We start from the raw sequence: 7,149 nt of genomic DNA on the forward strand, positions 1-7,149 counted from the left end.
GTTGAAAATGAAGCGGAAACGGACGGAAACATGCTTTATCGTTTTTGTTTCCCTCTATCTTGTCGGAATCGAAAATGGAACCGAAAACCCCGGAAACGAATATGAAAACGGAAATCATCGGATATGAATACAGAATAGATACGTAACGGATATGTTACGAAAACGGATATTTTCCACAACACAATGCGGCATAATACCTTGATTTGTAAATTGAAAGACACACATAAATAAAATAATAATAAGAGAAGATATATTACTTAACTTCGACAAACGGCAATTCAACATAAAGTAACACACATAGTTTAACGGCTGCATGCACACATAATTATACAAAGTGATTAGGGTTAGAGTAATTAGTGTACTTGATACAAGGACAAGCCCAGTTTTATGTGTAAATGTAGGCCTACTAAATGCATGGGCCTCTCTAGGCTATATTTCCGGAAACTTTCCGTATTTATTTTTCCGGAATTTCCTCTGCCGTTTCCCTTTCCGTCGGAAAGGGCTCCCTCGTTTTCTTTTCCGTTTTCCTTTATGATTTTGCCGTTTCCGTTTCTTTTCCTCCAAATGTCGCTTCCTTTTTCATATTTTGCCCTCCATTTCCTTTTCCTTCGGAAACATAAGGAAAGTTTCCCTTTCATTTTCAACCCTACTTGCCGGAATGCAAACGTGCCAACAGATAGCAACCAACCGGCGTACCCAGACTAGCAGATATGGATGCATTCTCTTATCCAAAACTAGCTATTCCTATTTGAGTTGTGGGTTGCTTCAAAATATATGCGCCGATTCAACATAAAAATGGCCACTCGATCTGGCGTTCATAGCAGCACATGGTACTATTTCGGTGCTACTAAAAGATTTTTTTTTTGTTGTTGAGGGAAACAGTTCTTTCCACTAGTGTGCACAAACACTCCCCTCCATCCATTCTGCTTGCGATTCTCTCGCAGATCACTCTTCAGTTTTTTTTGCGGGTCATAAGGGATTGTATTAATTATATAATAGTGTTGTTACAATCCCGTAGGACAAGATCCCTAAGTTCATTAGGAACCGACTCTAACTAAATCTGTGTTCTTTGGTTCTTCATCTTAAAACTAGCTAACTCATGACTAGCTCTATTACAGATCACTCTTCAGTTGAGTTCACCTCCACATCGATGCCATGACATCAAACCATACAATGATACAACACACCTGGTATCTGCATAGTAACTAGGATACACACATGGTGGGCATGTAGAGAGCCATCGCCATAAACTAGAATAATCAACCAGTCGGCACAGAGCAGAAACATAACCTTTTTTTTTTGCGGGAAATTAACAGATGTAACCTTTTTTTTGCGGGGGATTAACAGATATAACCTGACCGAGAGAAGAACACACAATGGAGCAGAAATATGTAGATAGGGAACAAGCTAGACTAAAAGGCCTCTTCCAAGAACACGGCGCAATCGAGAAATAAATAAATCTGGTTACAAATCGAACGAACCAACAGAACAGAACAGCCAAGCGTTAGACTTGCCTACATGCGTGCACAGTACTTGCACAGAGCTAGCTCCAACTGATAAGTTAACCCACCGATCGGTCGATCAGCTCTAGCGCTTCCTCTTGTACCTCGCGCGCCTCCTCCGCAGACTCCGTCAGCAGGAGCCTCCGGCGAAGCCGCCGCAGGCGATCTTTACGCCTCGCCGACGACGGCGACAACCCCATTGAACGGCGGACGGAGAAGGATTTGCGGCGCTGGCCGGAGAAGAGTAGAGAGGTGGTGGTTCTTGATGGATGCATGTCTGTCTTTCACAAGTGATGGCGGCAGCTACTGATCATTGCTACAGAAGGGAGAGAGGGAGGGAGAGGAGAGGGGCGAGTGAGGGTCACACTCGCTCGCCGCTGGAATTTAAAGGTCGCACTCGCACACAGATCCTCATCCACTGTGTTATGTTTTCCTTTCTAAAATAAACATCATCCATGTTACCCAATACTGCCGCTGGTAGTCTCAGAAAAAATACTGCTACTGGTACCATTCTGGAGCCTAGTTGTCGAGGCACTTTATCTGAGAGCAATAACAAATCAAGATTATTGGACAGTGTACATCAAGCGCGCATGATTGCCTTACCAAATAATGTTCACAAGCAGCGTTGAGTTTTTGTATAGATCATCAGTGCCATCCACTCAAAGGAAAAGAAAGAGTACCTGAAATGAAATGTTTATACGAAGAGGCCGTGCCCACCTAAAATCTTGCGCTCCGTAGTGAATGAGATAACCTAATGCACGTCTCGTCATGTCCTTGTTAGGTGCTAATTTAACTAGGCTCATCATTAGCAGTACTACTGGCACTGTGCAGCAGAAGGTGTCGATCTGAATCTTGTGGCCGGAAAACTTTACCTTTCACATCATCAAAAGGGAAATGTTATCTAGCCCGTAAACCTCACATCAGATAAAAAAACAGAAAGCCAAGGAGGCCCCCGTTGCCACACCGCCTGTGCAGTGATGGCATGTGTTCCACAAGGAGATCTTGCGGCAGCTTTTGGTTGCTCTACAAAATTATGTAGCAGGAACTGCAAGAGATGTCAAGGGCTGACCGCTGACGTGTCACAAATGCAGCATCTCAGTCGTGGCCAATGTGTCACAACCAAATTTCAGCACCTTCTGCATGTTCCCTATGTTAGTGTCTTGTATCTCCATCTGTTGCCTGTGGGATTACTACCTAAACTACTCTTTCGCTGTGAGTCAGCCCCTGCTTGCCTGGTGCATGTACCAGCTTGGGGTGTCCCTGTTTGTTATGAACCTGAACTATTGGCTTAGATTGGCTAGTTGTTTACTTGGGTCTGCTATGGTTTCTGATGATTGAGTCGATTATCAACATCTTAGGGTGGAATGTTAGAGGCCTCAACGACCAGGATCGGCAAGATGCTGTTCATGAGACGATTGCTTCGTCGACCTGCCACATTGTCTGTTTGCAAGAAACTAAGCTTGCGTCTGTCTCCCAGGCTGAAGCATGTTATATTGGCGGATTCCGCCTTAAGAGCTTCGCCGAAAGACCCGCCACTGGGACAAGAGGAGGGATCCTTCTTCTTTGGGACGAGGATGTGGTCCGAATTACAAATGTGTTCATCACAGAGTTTTGCCTCTCTGCTGATGTCCATGTCCTCAATTCAGCCAACAATAATAGGGATTTCAAGATCACTGGGGTATATGGGCCGACGGCCTCCTCCCGGAAAGATCATTTCTTCGCGGAGCTTGTGAGCCATAAACCGCCTCCCGGCGTCCGTTGGCTGGCTCTTGGAGACTTCAACCAAATCCGCCGAGCTAGGGACAAAAATAAGCGCACTGTCAACCGTTCTCGCATTTTGCGCTTCAGGGCGGCTCTTCAACATTGTGAGCTAAGCGAAATCCATCTACAAAATCGGCGTTTCACTTGGTCCAATAGGCGTGACAGCCCTACCCTCTGCAAGTTGGATGCCTTCTACTGCAACTCCGAGTGGGACGTCACTTTCGACACCCATGTCCTCCACGCGCTATCCTCTTCCCTCTCGGATCATTGCCCTCTCCTCCTCGCCGATGACAGTGGCCCCCGTAGACCGCGCACCTTTAGATTTGAGAACTTCTGGCTAAGGCTGCCTAGGTTCAACAACATAGTACATCAAGCTTGGGAGGCACCCTCAAGGCACACAGAACCTTGCCAAATTCTGTTCCACAAGTTAAAGAGCACAGGACGGGCGCTTTCCAAATGGGGACGTGGCCTCTTCTCCAACACCAAGGTCTTGACCCATGCGGCCCTCCTCGTCATTTTGCATTTCGACAAGGCCCAGGAGAATCGGCAGCTCTCCATTGGGGAATTAGACCTTTTTGCGCGCCTTAAGAAGCGGGTGGTCACCCTTGCGGTCATTGAGAGATCAAGAAAGAAACAATGTGCTAGGATTGCCAACATCAAGGAAGGAGATGCAAACACCAAATTTTTCCACATGAGGGTCAACGCGCGGCGGCGCAAAAATCATGTATATCGACTCAAGCACAACAATGGATGGGTCACCGATCATGAGGCCAAGGAAGAGATTGTCTTCAACCACTTTAGCTCGACCATCGGACATGGGCCGCCCCGTACAAGTGACTTTAATTGGGCGGGTCTACACTTCACTGATCCAAGCTTGGAGCATCTTGGAGACCCATTCACCGAGGAGGAAGTTCGCAACGCTATCAACCAAATGCCGGGTGACAAGGCGCCGGGACCGGATGGTTTTACGGGGGCTTTTTTCAAGAGATGTTGGGGCATTATCAAGGACGATATCATGAAGGTGGTGCACCTCTTTGAGGCTCTCCACTCCGAGAACTTCCATTGGCTTAATTCCGCAAACATCGTCTTGGTGCCAAAAAAAGATGGCGCGGAGGAAGTCACCGATTTCCGGCCAATTAGTTTGATCCATGCCATTGCCAAGATTGTGGCGAAGATGATTGCAAATAGGCTCGCCCCTCTCATGAACGAGCTTGTTTCCAATGCTCAAAGTGCCTTCATCAAAAAAAGGAGTATTCACGACAATTTCCTCTATGTCAAGAACTTGGCCACTAGATTACACCGCAACAAGACCCCGGCCCTACTCTTCAAGCTTGACATCCGCAAGGCTTTTGATTCCGTTCGGTGGGACTACATTATCGACCTTTTGCAAAGAAGAGGGTTCCCTAGCAGATTTCGCAATTGGATTGTTGCACTTCTCTTCACCGCGACCTCGAGGGTGCTCTTGAATGGCGTGGCCGGTGCACCCATGCGCCATGGACGGGGCTTGCGCCAAGGGGATCCTCTCTCCCCGCTACTCTTCGTCCTTGCTATTGATCCTCTCTCGCAGATTTTGGAAATTGCATCCGCACATGGCCTCCTTCACAAGATTCGGGGAAGGGGCAATGTGCTCCGAACTTCTCTTTATGCGGACGACGCAGCGGTCTTTGTGGCTCCCCTCAAACATGATATCCAGAACCTTGAGGCAATCCTCCATAGCTTTGGCGAAGTTACCGGGCTTTGCACCAACTTCCAAAAAAGCAGCGTTGTTCCTATACGATGTGGCGACGTAGACCTTGATGACATTCTACAGGGTATGCCAGCTACCCGGGCTTCCTTCCCCCTCAGATACCTTGGACTACCACTCTCGGTCCGGGCCCTAAAAAGAGTCGACTTCCTTCACCTTGAGGATAAGTGCGTCGGGAAATTACCAACTTGGAATGGAAAGCTCATTACCACGGCCGGTCGGGCCGCCTAGGTCAAGTCGGTCATTGCCTCCCAAGCAATCTACCACCTCACTCCCCTCAACATCCCTCTTGGCACCATAAAGTTCATCAACAAGATTCAAAGGGCCTTCCTTTGGTCCGCCAAAGACTCCACCACCGACGCTAAGTGCAAAGTAAATTGGGATACCGTTTGCCGCCCCAAGAAGTTGGGTGGACTCGGAATTCTTCACATGAGCAAATTTGCCACGGCCCTTCGGCTACGTTGGCCTTGGCTACAATGGAAAGACCCCAATAAAATTTGGGCGGGTTCCGGCAACCCTTGCATGAAAGAGGATATGGATATTTTCTACACCGCCACCGAAATCACATTAGGAAATGGCAACAAAACACCATTTTGGCAAGCTCCTTGGCTACATGGGAGGAGACCTATTGATGTGGCCCCGCTTATCTTTGAGATCTCCAAGCGCAAAAATTGGGTGGTCTCCAAAGCCTTGCATGACAACTCTTGGGTCGCAAAGATTGATCTTGAAAAGAGCTTCACCATCCACCACTTCAACCAATTCCTCGAGTTGTGGACGCTCTTGTCCACCGTTCAGCTCAATGAGCATGTTGATGACGATATCACTTGGAGACTTACCCCCAATGGCCAATACTCCACCAAATCCGCATATGAGGTGCAATTCTTGGGTTTGATCAAGTCCTCTATCTATACCACGGTTTGGGAAGCTTGGGCTCCACCTAAAACCAAGTTCTTTGCTTGGCTCGTCTCACAAAATAGAGTTTGGACGGCCGACCGGTTGGCCAAGCGAGGTTGGCCTAATTGTGGGCTTTGCCCCCTTTGCAAGCAATGCGTTGAATCGGTTGACCACCTTTTTGTGCACTGTCGATTCTCCAATCGGATATGGAACCTCACCGTGAGTTGGCTTGGGATGGTTGGCATCGACACCAACCTTTGGGCCGGTCTTACAATAAAAGAGTGGTGGATCAAGATGGCGGCCGGGGACCTTCCCAACCGCAAGGCTATGTCCTCTCTTGTTCTTCTCATAACTTGGGAAATATGGTGTGAGCGGAATGCAAGAATCTTCCGTAACAAGCAAGCGCCCACACATGTCGTCTTCGATAGAATTAAGAGTGAGGCTAGACTATGGGTTTTAGCGGGTGCGAAGCGTTTGGGAGACTTAATTCCGGGAGAGTAATTCGTTTTGTTTAACCGTGTTTTGGCTATGTAATCTTCTCAAACTTGCTAAACTTCTCCTTAATTAATAGATCCGGGCAAAGCTTTTGCCCCTGTTTCAAAAAAAAAAACAATGGTGTAATCAAAGATCACCAACTTCAGGACCCTAGGCTCCACCAACTAGAATACCAGAAAATAACCGACCTTAAGCTCATGCACAAGGATAAAGAGTGGCAACCAACATCCATGACCACCTTGGCATCATTGAGGTTCAGAAGGCATTTGGATTTTTGCGGCCTTCTGGGTTTCGGGTGTAGCTACATTAGAGTCGGTTTCGAAGTCGACTCTAGTACGGTCCGTACCGTATGTATTTTCTCGGAATGTTGTGAGATCTATTTTTGTAAGCACTTACACCCATTTTTCCATATACATGTAGTCAAAATTGTACTAAATCCAACAAAGATCTAGTAGTGCATTTCATTTATGGCAAGTACCAAATCTTATATTAAAATTAGAATGATTTACATTGACGATGTTATGTGGTATTCTTTATGTGGAAAATATGTTGACCATGTTTTTGAAAAATATTATGAGCTAAAGTGGAAAGTTGTTATTCCCTTGAGCCCCATTGTGGCCATGCAACATCGTTCGTAATCACAGACAAATATGATGTAACACATATCTGAATCAGATCGACCAATGATATTTCACCCGGTGCCTGGTGGCCTCAAACATTATCAATCAACCTCCTTCCAAATCGAACCGATCT

Source organism: Lolium perenne, chromosome 4 (genome assembly GCF_019359855.2).
Source record: "Lolium perenne isolate Kyuss_39 chromosome 4, Kyuss_2.0, whole genome shotgun sequence".
Lineage (NCBI taxonomy): Eukaryota > Viridiplantae > Streptophyta > Magnoliopsida > Poales > Poaceae > Lolium > Lolium perenne.